The 15,674-nt window shown below is 40.1% G+C and overlaps 1 long non-coding RNA gene across 2 annotated transcripts in view; it reads right to left on the bottom strand.

Annotated features, from left to right (window-relative positions):
- The window catches only part of LOC107836694 (uncharacterized), a 56,088-nt gene extending 42,009 nt beyond the window's left edge, over positions 1-14,079 (bottom strand). For both annotated transcript variants that reach the window (XR_001662638.1, XR_001662637.1), the window contains exons 1-2: positions 13,779-14,079; positions 13,426-13,525 (exon numbers count right to left, since the gene is read on the bottom strand). This is a non-coding gene — a long non-coding RNA (uncharacterized LOC107836694). The remainder of the gene's footprint in view (positions 1-13,425; positions 13,526-13,778) is intronic.
- Positions 14,080-15,674: the final 1,595 nt, after the last annotated feature.

The following is a 15,674-nucleotide window of genomic DNA, read 5'->3' as shown; positions in this document are numbered from 1 at the left end:
GTGTCCTTTTTCACTTCCATTTACATCACATGGTAGCAGGACGAAACCGGTAAGTGAGACTCAAGTGGGTGGTGTCGCTACCTTGATCAGTGGACCACAAACCCGCTGACTCTGTGACCAGAGGGTTCAGAGGAAAAAGTGGCGAGATTTGCCGTGGATCCCAGGCCTGTAGTTCTGACCTCGGTTCCCACAGGACTGTGTGAGTATCGACAGAGCTGGCCTCTTTCTTGTGAAACAAGGTGAAACACCATGCAGGTGTTGCACCCCAGTGAGTTGTCCTGCTTCGTTTTCACAGAAAACTGACTGAAATCACCACAAACCACCACTGAACAATTAAAGCTCCATGCCATATTATGAAGGTGCATTTGAAAGAAGCCACGAGAAATTTCAAATCCGTTTGCTCATTTCTCACCATTGATCTATTAGCTGGAAGCCCTGCTGTGCCTCAGTCACAGCTCTTCCTTTTTTATGTTTTGTCACATTGTAACCACACACTGCATTGGGTTTTATGTGGATTTTATGTAGCAGACCAACACAAAGCAGTAGTTAGTTGTGGGAGGAAAGGGTTATGAGCATTTGTGTTCAGGCCAATAAGTTTGCAGAAGCATCTTTTTTCTTTTTTTTTTTTTTTTGCTGTTATTGCAGCCGAAAGCCTCTGGGGGTAAATCTATCACAGCTTTGTACATCAAGATAATTAAAGTTTTTAAGCATTTTCTTGGCTCTGCTAAGTTGCACACAGTCAAATTGAGTAATTGAGCATTTGTGGAAATCAGTTTTGTGGATTCTCAATTGAATTTAGGTCTAGGCTTTGACTGGGCCATTCTACACTTGAGTACTTTCAGTGTGTGTTCAGAGTTGTTTTCCTGCTGGAAGTAAACATCCTCCACAGTTTTTATCTGGATTTCTTCCAGCGTTGTCGTCTATTTAGCTGCATTCATCTTCCTATCAACTCTGACTAGCTTCCACAGTCCTGCTGTAGAAAACCATCCCCAAAGCATTATGCTGCCACCTCCATGTTTCACCACAGGAATTGTGTGTTCAGGATGATGAAATATAGCAAAACACTGCAAATACTGCATAGCATGTCAAATGATGCCAAATCTGACCAGAACAACTTTATTATCCTTTGCTGTGGATTTGATTTAGGAGCATCTGAGTTAAGGGGGACTGAATATCAACATACACAGAACGCGGCGTTTCATGAAGAGCTCACATCTGTGGTGATGTATCATTTATAATGCACTGAAGCTTGTGACTGTAATGTAAAAAAAAAACATGTATGTGAATACTTTTGCAAAGCACTGTAGTCACCACAAGGTCACTGATTTTAAAATGTAGGGTTTTTTAAAGTGAAATTTGATATATTTGTTTGCAATAAAGGAATCTGTGTCACAAAGTATAACTATAAGCACCCATTCATTTATTTTCCACATGCCTTCGTAATCCTGGACAGGGTTGGTCTAATAAGTACTTGGATTGGGTCTCTCCTTCGGTCACTGCCAGAAGACACTCCACACCCTCTCCAGCCCTACACACTATGAGTAATACCAAAAAAATCAAAACCAGCTGAATTAGGAAACACGTTTTAAAAATAGTAAGTACGTCACACACATCGAGGGTTTTAGGCGGCAGTTTGGTTTTTCTCAAGTGACCGGCGTTCCCCACAAGCACTTTGAACGTATCAACAAATGAGGAGTTTTCCAAACAGCTCCATTTCCGAGCTGCATATCTCCATGATGATTAAACTCTGACTAAATGAAGCAGCTATCTCACTCCGACTCTGGAAAATGACTTGCTATTTTTAACAGTGCCACAAACTTAGAAGGGCTGGAAAATTGATCCATAGGTACTGTATTTTTCAGCAAAATGTTCAGTGAAAAAAGCAGTGGTTACTAAATGTTTTTAGGTTTGAAGGGTCCAACAATCTGAACTATCCTGATGCATTATGGGACATGTAGTGATTCAACTAAGTGCTAAAAGTTGGATATGTAAAGGCCTTTAAATGGGAGCAGGAACTTTTCATCATGTAACTCCCATAAATGCCATTTTCTCAAGTCTGTTTCTAGTTGTACTATTATGAGTTGTAAATTAAATTTACTTAAGAAAATTTACTTTCCTGGAGTAATTTTGTTAGGCCCACTGCCCTGTGAAACCTGCATCACTGTTTCACGTTTTCTCCTTTCTATTTGAACACACTTTGGTTAGATTTTTCTGATATTAAAATTCATGTAATAATAGGAAACGGTTAAGAGTGTCAAAAAAGCCAAAGAAATCTATAAAGGAGGCTAGTAGATTTTTTCAAGTAAGGAATGTATTTAATCTGCCTTTAATGAACAAAATCTTGACTTGCAGCAACAGGAAGTAGCTGCAGAAGCAACAAGAGTAGAGGAGGACACATGAACCACAAACAGAAAAACAGAGTAACCAGGATTTGCAGTATTTTAAATGTGCTGAAAAACAGAAATATCAATTGAAAAACAAAAACTAAAACTTTTAACTCAACCTCACTACATAAAATTACAACCAGAGCTAAAAAAACTTAAAATACTTTCAATAAGCAAACTGGAGACAGTCGATATCTCTCTGAGTAGCTTCAGAAAAGAAAAGGAAGAAGTTCACTGGAAGGGTTTTCTGATGTTTTGGACGCTGGAGACGAGATGGAAAGTGAGATCAGATGTTTCTTAACCAGAACTCCACCTTTCCACTAACACATGACCAAACACACTCATAAGCAAACACACTTAGCACAAGTGCAGGGGCAAATCCCTCAGCCCCCCGCGGCACACCTCTGGGGGAGTTAATGGACGCACTCACTCATCCTGATACTTTCCTCCGCCCTGAAGCTCATCTGCCGCGGCCCCTGCCTTCCCACACCCCTCTCTTCTCCACTTCACCAGCATTTTCCACCTCAGTGGAAACAAGGAGGGCTGCACGGCAGGGCTGTTCGACAGCAGCCTGCACGTAAAAATGGGTCAGAAACAGGAGCGGAGGAGGTTCCTTCTTTCTTGACCATTAGGTTGTGGTTGTGCAGTGTGTGCGTGTGTGTGTGTGTGTTTGTTGTAAGAGGTGATTAGGGCAAGCTGTGAGCTGGCGGCGAGAATCCCGGAGGCTTTATCAGGCGCAGACTCTTGCTGCTGGCACTTTTATTTCAACAAGGCGTGTTTTGATGTTGAGACTCAATATTTTTTAAAATACCTGCTCACGAGAAATTCATTTTTTCAGCATCTTTTTGAGATGGAAACAAGTCTTTATTCCTCTTTTCCAATGAGACAAACTTTGACAGATTTAAAAGTAGCAGCACTTCAGGACTTGTCATCTCTACCATCCATCTGTGCAAGATAAACACCCTCCTAATTTTATCTCATAAACAAGTAACTCTATTTTGACACTTGGGTTTAAAATCTGTCATATACGTCGTCGTGCGTGTGGGCGTCTGTTGTGTGTGTGGATCAGCGTATGTGTGAACGGTGCTGATGCGTAGGAGACGGTTACGTGTTTTGGCTTATAACACAGTTGTCGATGGCTGGAGTTGTCATGACGATTCTTAGTAGGACTTCTCCATGGTGACCATGACTGGACACACACGCACACACACACACACACACAAACTAGGGAAAATTTTAATCCAGGGTAAAGAAAAATTTCCAAGTTAAGTTAGACAAATTTGACAAGTATTATTTTTATTCATTTATTTCTTACATGAATTTAATTCTGCCTGATATTTTATTTTTATGAAAAATGTTTTTACTGCCAACTTTTAAAACATTTCTTGTAATTTTAATTTAGGATGTTAAGCATCCTAAGAACCAAATTTAGATTCTTAAAAGAGTTTAATAAATACGTTGTTTTAGGTTTGCATAAGAATACAGTACATTTAAACTTGGACTATATCAAACTGGACTTGCAAATGACTTTGATCGCATCATGAATCTATTGACAGGACAACTATTAGTCATTTATGCCACAAATACGGCCTTCTATGTGAAAGGGTGACAAAAAGAAATCCACAAAAAGTCCCATTTAGAGTTTGACATGACATTTAGAAGATGGGACAATCAAGCTAGGCAGAGTACAGAGAATAATTCTGCAACATGATCACAATTGTTTTCATCAACAGGAACAGAGATGCTGGTCAAAGTTTCGGGACAGACTGATAGAGCTAAATGCAGAATAATTCTGGTAGAAAACCAGCTATGGGTTGCAAAAGAGTTGAGACTGAGTCACAGGATCATCTTCGAGCAGGACAACAACCCTGCAGCTAATGCATCAAGGCATGGTTTAGGACAGGATCTGCAACCTGCAGCTCCAACTGTCCAGGGCGGCATCTCGTCAGGGGGCGGCTTGGGACCCACCCACCTACCCGGGCCTTCGCCACTGCCAAGGATGTGATTCCCCTCGCCCCTCCGGCGGTACGTTGGAGTCATGGTGGACAGCTCTGCCCCTCTCTTCACCCAAGAGCCCAAGACATGCGGCCACAGATCAGATGAGAGGAAAACAAAGTAGAACGGTGGCCAGGATGTCCTGGTGGCACATATGAATACCCTGCTTGAACAAGATGTTCGTTATGGACAATCCATGATGAGGACACAAATCCAATAACAGAACACCACTCCGGTTTAGATCAGGGTGGCTCGTCCTCCCAACCACACCCCTCCAGCTCTCACCGCCCATGTGAGCGTTGAAATCCCCCAGCAGAACAAGGTTCTTCATTTAAAGACATACAGAAACAATGAATGCCACTCATTCACTTATTGCGGTTCACAACCTTGTAAGCGTCTCGTTTCAATAGTGACCTCTCTCTTAAGGCGTCGTCTTGTTTTAATGAATATATTTGTGTTTTGTTTTATTCTTTTTAGGTAACAGGGATCAAACGAAACCTACATCTACTCAGTAACTTTCTGTAACCATTTTGTCCAGTGCAGAGTTAATGGGAGGAGCTCGCGTTGCAGTCAGGGAGCAGCAGGCGGGGTTCGACTGGAACAGGTCACCAGTCCATCAAAAACACACAACTATTCAATCACACGCTACTTTAACCTAACCTGTTTTCGTATTGGAGCACCTGCAGAAATCCTGTGCTTGTGGGGAGAAGAGAAAAGAAACTCCACATTTAACAGTCTGTTGCCTCCAGGGTTTGGATCCAGCACCTTCTTGTTCTAAGAAAGCAGCCATTAGCACGGATCCACTGAGTCAGAGTAGGCTATTATGAAGCTTCTCTGTCACCATATCATGACGGCGACAAATAGTGAAATTTTTTTTTGAGGAAATCATGCTGCCTCTTTCCTGTAAAACACTAAAGATTTGCAGAATCAGTGCCAGTGTACGCAATGTGTGGCGTACACTGGCCATATTTAAATGCAATGTTGTACTTGTTTTTCTTTTTTAATTTGTAACCTTCTTGTCAGTGTGTCACAGAAGGGTAAGAGGTCACATCTGACGACTCCGATTATGACTGTCCTCGACACAAAGAGTAACGAGGTCCTGCACAACATCACCCACATATGTGAAATGCTGCCAGACGTCAGTCAATCACACACAACAAAGCTCTGACATCCAGCGCAGTTAAGGAGAAACAGCTGCCCTGTAGTAACTTGCCACACCACAGGAGAGTGACGCAATGGCGTGAGTGTGTGTGTGTGTGTGTGTGTGTGCGTGTGCGTGAAAGTGTGGGAGTGTGCCTATGAGGGTCTAGGTCAGCACTGCGTCTGTGTAAGATAGACAGCAATGGTGTGGTCAGTGTGGGAGAGATGAGTCACGGGGTCAAACTGGAGTTACAGTGAGAAGGAAGAGGGAGGAAAAAAGAAAATAAAAAGAGAAAACGAGAGCAAAGAACCCAGAAATCAGATTGAGCATACAGGGAAGAGGCACACCTGATCTGATTTGATTGCTTCCTGTTGATCAGATGTTAAACTGATGAGCCAAGATCTCATGGAGCCGCTTTTAGCCCATGGAAGTGGACACATATTTTCAGGCCCGCAGCACTGGGTGTTCAGTCTGCGTACCGATAGCTGCATGTGAATGGCCTGTTCCACTGGGGAAAACAGGGAATCTTGCCCAGACATTCCACGGCACAGAATCCCAAACAGTTCCTACTACAAGTAAAACACACATCCGTGCACGCACACGCATGCGGCCTCACGGGGTGCATGCCTGTCCAATGTAACATGAAAATCAAAAGCAGAACACAAGGGCTTCTGACAGCTAATCACCTATTAGAGCATTAGCGTCAAGAAGAGTGGCAGATCAGAGTTAAATCAGGCGGGCTGTTCCAGAGAACAGTTACCACAGCCTGCAGTCAGCACTCAGCATGCAAATCCTCACCAGGACACTGCTCCAAACGGGGCTTCCCACGATGCAAAGTAAGGACAGTCCCTGTCAGCACGCAAGAAAAAAAAAAATAGATCTGCATGTTGGCATAGCCAAATGTACGAGCTGCTTCTTCTGAAAGTAAGTTTGTAAACTTCAAAGGTTTCACGCTTCATAAAGCAAAAGGAGAAATTTAAAGTTCACAGAAAAAAAAATTGAATTTTAGTGGGTTTGTGGCACATGATTTGTCACAAGATTCGATGCAAATTCTGTGCAGATCTAAAAACAAAAAACCGAAACAGTGAGTTGTGCCCTATTGTCTGTCTTCTCATAATGTGTCATGTTTTGTGGGAACAGTGTAAATATTACACAACAACCATAAACTCTCTAAAAATATATAATATGGTAAAAGCTTGAAAGTAAATCACACTCAGATTTTTCTGCATGCTCGCTCATAAAGTAAAAAGTGGCTTTTGTTGAATTTCCCAGCTTCGCTTCGCAAAACTTAATAACTAAATCAATCCAGGTTTTATTGACCGTGTTCCTGCAAAAAAAAAAAAATATATATATATATATATATATATATATATATATATATCCTGGAAGCATTATAACTGGATTAATAACAAGACCACTGAGCTTCCAACACTCACACCAACTTTGTGTGATGTAATTCCAAGACCAGATGATTGGGCTGATTTTCACTGAGGTAATCAACTGGTCGCTTCCTGAGAGGCAGAGACTGGGAACTTAAAAGATTGGTTTGTATTCGCAGAACATTTCTACTGAAAAGACCTTTTGACAGCGCTTGGCAAACCGGCTTGAGAACACAGACCAGGATTAGTGATTTATCAATTTCCTAAGCTGCACATTGTTCAGATCAATGGCTGGTGTCATAATTCGTCACTCAGGACAAAATATTCCCACAGTTTTGTTCTTTCTCGCGCTGTTCCTGTCACACTGGTTCGAGAAGTAAATTGAACAAAACACATTGAGGACAGTCAAGTTTTTACACGCTTTGAACACTGAGATGCAGCCAATATATACGGTGGGTTTCAAAAAGCTGGACTGCTGCCTGGCGAAGGGGACGGCTCAAGCTCAAGAGCGAATTTGCTTCAAGATGAAAGCAACGCCTAAAGAGACCCTGAAGATGTGTGTGTGTGTGTGTGTGTGTGTGTGTGTGTGTGTGTAAGGCTCTTCGATCCCAATACTGAAGAAGATGAGTTTAGTGGTTTTAATGTGCAGGAGGAAGGTAAAGATAGCAAACAATGACTTTTACTGGTAGGCACTTTTCAGAAAAGCATTTATGTTACATGTTCATGTATGTTACCAGTATCAGTATATAATTCATTTTAAAAAATTTAAAAAAAGAAATCTTTATTTGGAAATATCTGGACACCATATTTTTATTTCTTTTCGAAGTTAGTGGATGCAGCTTATATTTAGGTGCTCTCAATAGTCCAGAAATTACAGTAACAATGTAAAATGTCTTGATGCAATGTTTACAGAAATGGTTGCAGCCGTCTGTGGATCTATTTTAAATGCATTCATCAATGGGAGCTGACACGCACAAGACTGTAACAACATAAAGGAAGTAAATAAAAAAATAAAATAGAATAAAATTAAAAAAAAACACAACACCGACTGCCTTTTTGGAGCATCGACTGCAACTTCTGCGGAGAAGTCTGTTTGGATTGTGATGAGCTTGACTGACACAAACTTCTTTCTTGATTTCATCATTTTCAGCCTTTGTTTATGTCCGGATTTTCTGCCTGGCTTCTTCTGATGCAGAATTACGATGCATGTCTTGCGTCATTGACATAAATCAGATAAAATGCGACGTGATCGTTCAGACTGCGGAGGCTTGGAAAACAATTGGATGTGTGTCCGGTTCAGTACCGCAAATGGAAGTGGCACAAATCGGATTTTTTGGGGGGAGTGAAAAGATCTGAACTGGGCCGTTCAGAAGGTTATTATATGGCTCACTTATGGGCAAAAAAAAGGAGAAAAATCTGATTAGCGTCGCATTCGTCAGCTGTGTGAATGTAGCCTCTGTAAAGTGGTGTGACTTCATAGCAAGAGGCAAGTCCGCCACATTTGGTTTAGCAACTCGAGTAACGAGAGTTTAAAACATGAATCACTCTCATGTTTTCCTCATCAAAACTTTAAAGCTGGGAAGAAAATTGCAAGTACTGGTTTCTTGTGATGCTGGTTGGTATCCAGGTTGTAGGAAAATTATTCACAACCACACATCAAGTTCAATTTCTTCAATCTTCAGTGTTTAAGAATTTGGATTGAGGATTTTCTTGCATCTTCATGAACCTAATTGATTGGAATCATGTACAGGACTTTTTTTTCTTTCATTTTTGGTCGCTCTAAAGATATTTTTGGAAACTAGTCCAATCATTTCTGTGAAAGCGCCGCGCGAGAGGCCTTGCTTGTGCATCTCAACAATCTTGCCAGGTTTAAAGGTAGAAAACATGAAAAAATGACAGGAAAGACAAATTTCTGTACAGATTCAGAACCATAAGGCTACGGCCTTAAAGTTTTGCCCGGCTGTTTAACAGCTCGCCTGATTTTAAATGCAGTTTTCAACAATTTGCATACTTTATTTCCCACTCGCTCTTGTTTCTTCTTTCTGCATTTTGAAGCTCTGCCTAGTAATTGTGATCCATCAGCACCAAAAAATGAACATTTTGACCAGGAAAGCATACGTTGAACTAAAGGGAGTAGAAAGAACAGCTTGCATTAAGATTAAGCAATCCCACTTTCTGCTTTTTTTTTTTTTTCTTTTGCTCATTTTTTTTCTCAGTTAAACCGTTTGGGCCCTCCACCCAAACACTCATTTGCGCAGGGTCTCCACCGCTATCCCCACTGTGTGGAGTGGGCCAGCGAAGCATTTCCACAGCTGCGGCCAGGAGCGCTCCCAAGTTTTCACGGAGACACATAAAACTCCTCAAGACTTCCAGATACACAGACACACACACAAAAAAGGAGGAGAGGAAGGACTCTGCAAGGATTGTGTAAGTTCCAGGCATACCTCATGAAAAGCCTGAGTCCGTTTCCTGGAAAAAAAGAACATCTTTGGCCCTTCACGGAGGCTCCCACAGCCACACACACAGTAGTAGGTTGCTGGTCAAGATCTTTGTTGAGGTAATGGTATTGCTTACGCCACTGTGGTTACCTCATGTAGTCTGTGTCTATTTCTATCTGCTTTGAATATGATGACTCGTGCTGTGTTTCCTGAGAGTGTGTGCGAGTGTATTCAAGCGTGTGACTGAGCTCCAGCCTACGTGTGTTGTCTGTCCATTACGGCTGATAGGTGGCCAATTATAGCTGCCGTCTTTCAGGAGCAGATGAGAGGAAGAGTCGGACCGATGTGCACATTTGCTTTCCGTGTTGGAGACATTTATATGGACCGTCGAATGTGGGTGCCTGACTGTAAGAAATGATCATTTTAGATGTATTTGGAAATTATGTTTAAAAATAGACGTGCTGTGCTGTGGAAAGGTTTTAGGTAAATTAACACCACTATTGGCAGTTAGAAAAAAATCTCATGCAAGCTGAAAAATGCAGCATACATCGCTAGAAACTTTACTTAAAGGAACGATATTACGTTTTCCAGCCACATAGTATCGTTTTATAGCACAATCAAGTAATTGTGCTACCTTCAGTTTAGTTGTTATAAAAATGCTATAAATATAAAACATGACTGAAAAGAAATTTGACTTTGTAATTTCGACACTCTTTTCAACATTAATCTATCAAGCGTTCACAAACATTCGTCAGGGCACTGGACTGAGAAATAGCTCGTATAATGAGCTCAGCAGATGCGCAGTTCCACCAGCTGTTTGCTAACTGCTGCTGCCGCTAGTCTGAAGGAGCAGAGTGGGGGAGTCGCAGGGAAGAGGGGCTCGGCTTGGAAAATGGAGCTCCGAGGTGGAGCTGTGTCCTCAAAGGCAGCGCTTGGTTCACTCAAGCGTTTTACAAATCCAAAGAACCAAAGCAACACTCCAGGTATGTTCTTGAAAAAAAAAAAAAAAACATATTACATAATACTGCCCCTTTAAAAAGAAAAATATCCTTTTACTTGAACTATTTCTGAAGAGACATCCCGTCCCGGTCATATAATGTGGCTGTTTTTCCACAGTGAAAGCCTGTTCCTGGGTAAAAGCTAGAATGGAAGTTCCCCTCTCATGGAGCGAAGGAGCGTGAAGAGGGAAAGAGAGAGCAAGGGAAGATATGAGCGGGGGAGTTTGAAGAGAGGGCAGCAGAGGGAGAGGATAATTTACCAGTGACATCAAGGCAGCATGAGAAGAATGAAGAGTAAAGAGTGGAACAGAAACCGTGATGTGGGGGGGGGAGGCTCCAAACATCGGCTAAGTGGGTTAGTGTAAGCCCATCGTCCCTCGCTAAACAAAGCCTGCTCAGAAAGCCTCTCTGCATCAGTGGGAAACATGAAGTACACAGAGAAAACGGCAAACTGGCAAACGTACTGTTGCCTCAGTACTGGTCACTATTAAGGCTTCACTTCCTGTTTGGTTTGAATATCATTTTTCAGCAAAACACATAAAATATTGGCTAAAACATTCTGAATAGAATCAGCCACATTCAACCCTTACAGCCAGTCACAACCTGATAAAAGACAATAACTTTACTTTGGTTATTTTAAAGCTTCATGAGACATGTGTCCTAACATTTTCAATTATTATCATGTAACTTTTCCAAACCATATCAGGTCATGAACAGTTTGTTTTTTAAAAAAAAGGCGCGTCAACGACCTGAACGAGAGCATAAGGAAAACAACGTGAATCAAACGGGTCAAAGGCTGAAATATGTCAGAGTTGAGGCCTTACAAGTTTTTCTCAATGTTCAAACGTTACCAGTTCTGATGAAATTAGCATGTTGTGTCAGCGAACTTCAATGCAATCCACTCAATGTGTCTTAAAAGTATGAAAAAATATGTGCAAAATTCTCCTTACTGCAGTGATTTTTACTTCTGAAATTCGAGCCGCATCTTCAGTCAGTGTTTAAACACAATAAAATCACTTTCACTTTAGGCATCAATGTGTGAATATTTCTAAAGAGTTACTCATTTTTTCTCGTCTGTAAAATTGAAGTAAAATTTAAAGAACACTGAAATATTTCACTAATGATGAGTCCTGTGATAATGTTGCAGTACTTTCACATGAATCAACTCAAAAGGAAACAATTCTGTAGAGCCAAAATTATTTATTCATTTATTTCAACTAATCACTCCAACATAAAAAATTTAGTAGACAAGTCCTGAGATGCATAAAACGAACCACAACAAATTAGCCAGAAGTCTAGTTTGAGCTGTTTGACCTCAAAAGTCATAAACTTCCCCGGCCAACGTATTTCTGCTCACATTCAGCGAGGACGGCACAGAAGGCTGAAACTCAGAAGAAGTTATTTATCCAGCAGGCACAGAACTTTCCAAACACTACACAACGTTATCAAGCAAACATTTAGACAACACAGCGCTCTTCCAACAGAGCGAGATAGGTGAATCACATCCGGTGAGTAAGAAGATTATTCAGCTGGGAAGGGAGGGAAGGAGTGCTGTCTTCGTCGGCCCAGTGACAGAGCCAAAGCTGCTCTAATTTTCACTCCCACTATCACCACAGGATCAATAGCGTACAATCATGAGCGCTGAAACTTCACAAGTACACATGGAAGCAATGGGGAGCAGCAAGGTGCAGCTCCCTGAAGCACTGCTGCTGCTTTAAAAGGAGTTTAGCCATAAATAACGGTGTGGCGGAACAGCTTGTGTCTAAAATATCAAGGGAATACAGGCAAGTGTTTATCAAGAAAGGATAAAGTTAAAAAAAGGAACCTATATATGTCTAAATCAGGTATAAAATATTTTTATCTCAACAGATTTCACAAAGCCCTTTACGTGGACACAGTCACAAAAACGTCGCATCTAGTTGGTGATTAATAAAAATAATCCTCGAGAATAAGACTTGGCTAATAATTGTGTACTAATTGTTAGATACAGGTAGACATGAAAACATCTGAGTATTGTGAAAAAGTTTAATATTTTTTGTCACTCGTTTCAGAAATTGAAACTCATAGATTTATAACAAATAAAATGAAATTCATTCTATTTTTTAAGGTTACGGCTGAGAGATAATGAAAACCCAAAATAACGGCAATCAAATAATATGAATTTTTAATCTAAAATTGTTATCTAATGGACATATTACTGGCATAATGTGACTAACTTGACAGATTTTCAGGAGATACTCATTGACATCCTCCTAGTGGGCAGCAAGCCAGAAAAGATAGCTGGTAGTTCATAGAAAGTTGAGTGGATGGAAGAAGTGCAAATAATGATAAACAATTGTTAAAATGCAAATGTTGCCTTTTTGGTACGACTGTCAACTAAATGTTTACTGTCCATTCGTTATAATTTTGTTTTGATCTTTACATTTGATCAAAAATCAATTTGACATTGGTTGCGGTAGAGTGCAGCCTCTTTACCATAGTCTGAAGATACAGTCGGCTATTACAGTGAAGAAATGAAAGACTGGCACAAGTACAGAGGCAGGTATTTCTTGTTCAGTATAAAATCAAAAGGTGGTTGATTCATTTTCCTCACATGCGTATTGGAAACTGCTGACTTGCTGAGTAAATTTAGGAAAAAATAGACAAATCACGGTAAATTAATTTGTAAAACAAAATTAAAACAAAAATGTACATCAAGTAACTCATAAATACGTTTCTTATACATAGCAACAATAAAAACAAAGAAAATAAGTTAAAACCTTCGTCTGATAAACAGAAATCACAGTTGTATTAATTAATATGTGGAAATCATAAAATCCTAAAGATGTTAAAATGATAATCTGCTGAGTTATCAAGCACCTAAATGTAACAAGTTGGACATGTAGCATGAAAAATCTAAATTTCTCAAAAGATCACTGCAGAAAATCACATCTAATACAACAAACTATCGAAACAGGTCTATATTAGCGTTTGTTTGCACGTCAGAAAGAACAGAGCTAACTGTGTTAGCATTAGTTAGCTCCTTTTGCTTTTTTCTAAATCCAAAAATATAATTGAGCTTTTTCTTTAAATGTTTCCAGGGATAATTACCTTATTTATCTTCTCTTTTTTCCCCCCCTTCAGACATTGCCATGAAGCTCAGAAAGCTGAAGTGCAGCTGGTGCTCTGTAATGTGGTTATTTTCAAGCGTCTGTGGGAGGACAGAAAAAAAACACACACACTCAACAAACACAGCATGCTTGGTTTGATACCTTTTTTGTAACAATCCAAGCCACCGTGCCCAACAAACACACACACACACAAAAAAAAAAAAAAAAAAAAACGTAAAAACGCACTCTGATTTGCAACCTTCGAGAAGATAATGCGTGACTCAGTGACACCCTTTGGACGTCTTACATCAGCGCCGAGTTGTGTCAACACTTCCAGGCTTCTTTCTCACTCACCAAGTCAGCAATTCCAGTTACGAGGAACAGCAAGCGCACATACTTGCTCCTCCGCTATGCAGCTCAGTGAACGTCACAAGAGGTGTCCCAACGTTTCTCTTTCACTGCAGGAAATCTTTCATGTAAAAATTGATGGGAGTGCCTCACACCGCACCACAGAGCGGGCCGCTGCAGAGCATAACAATGGCTGAACTGGCACCTACATAGCAGCCGTAGCGTGCCGTGATGCAGATATTCCCCACACCTTTGTTTTTGTATAACACCAGGTGTCAAATGTGAGGAGATGAAGTTTGAATGCGGTGAATCATAAACGGTTAACAGCCCTGTAAAAAAAATAAATAATAATAATAATAATAATGAAAAGATGAAGAAGAAAAACTAGGCTAACTAGAGGGCGATACAAGAACTGGATTTTCCACTACAGCTGCAAAAACACAAAATCTTACCACTGTTTATCTAGTTTCTGATGAAAATACCTTAGTGCATTTGAAATAATACAAAACTAACCTCTCAAGTAATTCTGTAATATTGATGGAAAAAGTCCTAGTTCCACTGGTAGATGATCAATCAATCAATTAAGCATATTTCAGCGATAAGGCAGTTCAAAGTGCTTTATCGTGAAACACAAATATAAAAAAAATACATAAAATCACCAACTGAGAAACAAGTAATCAATAGATCATCGAAATCACCAATTCATATAAAATATGTTCCAACTATTTATGGTTCAAACCAAACCTGTGTTTAATGAAACTGTGAAACTTAAACAACAGGAAAAACCTAAAATATATGCCAGTGGAACGAGCACTTTTCCATCAATATTAAGGAATTATTTACTTAAAACAACTGCATATCTTGCTGAAAAGTTACTTGTAAGTTAGTTTTGTCTTACTCCAACTGTACTAGAAACTAGACCAAAAAAACCACATATTAATTATTCATAAGAAAGATATTTCTCCAGCAATTAGGTCTTTCTGGAAATGAAATGTGCAAAGCAATAGCGAGATTGTCCAAAAAGAGAAGCAACTTTTGGTTCCCCAAATCCTGTTTTCTTCCAACGAATTGCTTCTTTTTTTTCCCCACCATGCGTGAACCCTCTTGCAGATTCCCTCACAGTCGGCAGCAGATTGTTTCAGATTTAGCAGAGCATTTTTCTTGCACAGTTTCAGGCAATGTTTGACGCTGACCCATTCCCCACTAATGGGGCATGAAGACTGTCAAGCAAAATTAAAAAGTGCATGTAGTTCTTGCTATTAAAATTCATTCAAATGTTTAATTTTTACTTTGCTGTCATGGCCCTTGTGAGTGTGAGCCGCCCTCTAACCCGCACTGCATCAATAAGTTATTGGGATCTACACAGACGTTTCTAAAAAATATTTTTAAAAACATTTTTTTTTTGTTAGTTTGAAACAGTCAAACCTTTTGGCATCAAGTTTGACAGAAGGAAAAAGTAAGTCAGCTGTTCTGTAAAACAGACTTGAAAGTGCCTCTTTTATATCAGAGGGAAGTGTGATTCTGACCTGTAATGAGTCAACTTACAAATAAAATGAATCTACATGTAAAAATAAATAGCATCCACATACAGACTACAGTATGAGTGTGTGTAATTATAGACGGCCACATGCCGACTCGTGATCAGACGTTTCTTTCCAAAACCTTATTTGCTGTTCCTCCTCTGTAAGCTAAACTGTGATGCTGATGCAATATAGACATACTGTGCATCGTTTAGACAAAGTGCTGCCTACAGTCAAACATGTCATCCTTATGATTGGATACGTAACTGAGCCAGAAATACGATACATTTGAACAATATCTGCTGCTTTGGGGTTGGATCTACTTGAGTGCTGCCGTCAGTAAAACTGATGATTCTTAGATTTAGATTAAACGAACTACAAT

The sequence above is a fragment of the Poecilia formosa genome, unplaced genomic scaffold, assembly GCF_000485575.1.
Source record: "Poecilia formosa unplaced genomic scaffold, Poecilia_formosa-5.1.2 Scaffold77, whole genome shotgun sequence".
In the NCBI taxonomy this organism is placed as follows: Eukaryota; Metazoa; Chordata; class Actinopteri; order Cyprinodontiformes; family Poeciliidae; genus Poecilia; species Poecilia formosa.
The sequence above is the reverse complement of the archived record's forward strand: the minus strand, read 5'-3'. Positions and strand labels throughout refer to the sequence as shown.